Genomic DNA, 2108 nt, shown 5'->3' on the forward strand with positions numbered 1-2108 from the left:
CTACATCCTCTGGCCTCTGTCTACCTCATCTCCTTCTGTCATGCTGCTCTCTCCCTCCCTCTAAACTAGACCCACACTGGCCTTTCTGCTCTTCCAAAATGTCAAGCTGTCCCACCTCAGGACATTTGCTCTGCTGTCCCCTCTGCCCAGAACAATCATCACTTTCCAGGTGCCGTGGCTGACTGATCTTCTCACTTTTTGTTTAAACGTTATTAAGTTCTTATAAAAACAACCCTCTCTAGCTAAACCTCAACCTCCTATTATCCTCTGTATCCACATCTGTTTATTTCCTTCCTTGACATGATCTGTTATTATGTCATTTGCTTGTTTACCTCTTTGTGTTCTCCCTCTTCCTCCTCTTTAGACTGGAAGCTTTATGAAGGCATCTATCATGTCTATTTGTCAAGATTTATCTCCAGTGCCTGGCACACAAAAGGTCCTCCCTAAACACACAGAAATACTTGTGGAATAAATGAATCAACGTTCTCAAGGGGAGTCTCCTGGCTGTCCACTGATTAGGACTCCGCGCTTCCACTGCAGGGGGCAGGGGTTCCATCCCTGGTGGGGGAACTAAGAGCTCGCATGCCACGCGGTGCAGCCCACCCACCCCACAAATAAATAAATAAATAAATAAATAAAAAGTGAAAAAACCCCACACATTCTCAAGGGATCACGAGATGCCTGTTCAGTCACGAAGAACGGTGCACTGTGAGTTTTTCAAAGAATCGCAATGAAACCAGATGTCTTTCATTACCTCCGCCCAGGCAAAGTGTTGGCATTCCGTTCTAGCTTTCCTAGTTGTCACTACCGCTCCACTGCCCCAAGCGACACACCGCCTCTCCTCAACCCCCTGGCGAGGTACCAAATTTCTCGACCTCACCCACCGCAGAGGCGCTCCCTCATTGGCCAGAGCGCCACGGCCTTCGGAAGGGCGGACATCCCCGCGAGCCACCACTGGCCCAAGTCGACGTCGCTCTGCGGTGCGCCGCTGAAAGTCAGCCAAGTCCAACTGCCCTTGCGGGGAGGCTCGGTCCCGTCAGAACCTGTGATTGGCTGCGACTGAGAGCCCGGGGGGCGGGCGCGCTTCGCTGCTGAGCGAGGATTGGTCGGAGCTGCCATCAGTCACCGGGAACAGACGTGCCCCTCTCCATCTGGCAGCTGCCCGAGAAAAATTCTCGAGAATTTCCAGCAGATGAGCCAGTGGCTGTTCTAACTGCTTGCTCCAGAGACTGGAAACATCGGAGAAGGCAGTCTTATTTACAGAAAACCCCTCTTCCGCCCTCCGTTAGCTAATTAAAAATTTTCCAGGGACATTGCCATCACGAGGTAAGAGCCTGGAGAGTGTACTTCATTTATTTAACCGTTTATGATACTTACGGATGGGGGCACAGCCCACTGCTCCCGGTCCGCGGAATGGAGGGTAAACGGAGGAGGTTTCCCCAGGGAGGGGAGGGGAGGGGAGGGGAGGGGAGGGGAAATATCTGTTTAGTTCCCCAGCCCCTTCAGTCCGCGCCCGGCGGTCAGTGCCTGGGTTCTCTGTGCGCAGCTTGCTTTCTTTTCGAGTTCTGGAGCAGCATGTCCGGGCGGGGCCCACCTTGGCTGAGCCACCGGCTGCCGGCATTTCCTGCGGAGCCTTCGCGCTCGGCCTGAACTTGACTGCGAACTGGAGGCTCCTGCCGAGCGAGGGTGCTGGGCCGGGCTGGAAGGAGGGAGGGGAACATGGAAGGGTCGATGGACGGGAAGCAGGGGCCGCCCGCCCTCGCTTCCCTTTAGCGAGGCCCCGAGTCGCCTAGCCCCAACCCCCGGACGCGAGGATGCTGCGGGGGTCAGCGCCTTGTCGCCGCTGCAGCTGCGGCCGGGCCGAGGGAGACGTGGCGGTGGCCGGAATCTGTCCGCGGAGACTGTGGTTGGGAGGCGGGGTCTGGGCGGCGGAAGGTGCGCGAGGGAACCCAACCGGCAGCATTGCCGCGCGCTGCGCCGGCGGGAGGCTGCGCTTGCTGCGGTGTATCGCCCTGGGTCGCTCAGCTGTCCCGGCCAGCGAGCCAAGCCCAGGACCCCGAACTGTCCAAGGGTGAGCTTTTCAGGGGATCGGAAGGGAGAAGGGTGGA

At 57.1% G+C, this 2108-nt stretch overlaps 1 protein-coding gene across 2 annotated transcripts in view; it reads left to right on the plus strand.

Moving 5' to 3' along the window:
- Positions 1 to 1011: 1011 nt before the first annotated feature.
- The window catches only part of PPM1K (protein phosphatase, Mg2+/Mn2+ dependent 1K), a 20668-nt gene continuing 19571 nt past the window's right edge, over positions 1012 to 2108 (plus strand). Inside the window, exon 1 of one of the 2 annotated variants that reach the window (XM_007450675.1) lies at positions 1012 to 1326. The gene's annotated coding sequence lies outside the window, so the exon portion shown is untranslated. The remainder of the gene's footprint in view (positions 1327 to 2108) is intronic. The other variant, XM_007450676.1, reaches the window with a different exon arrangement.

The sequence above is a fragment of the Lipotes vexillifer genome, unplaced genomic scaffold (assembly GCF_000442215.2).
Source record: "Lipotes vexillifer unplaced genomic scaffold, Lipotes_vexillifer_v1.1 scaffold34, whole genome shotgun sequence".
NCBI classification, from domain to species: domain Eukaryota; kingdom Metazoa; phylum Chordata; class Mammalia; order Artiodactyla; family Lipotidae; genus Lipotes; species Lipotes vexillifer.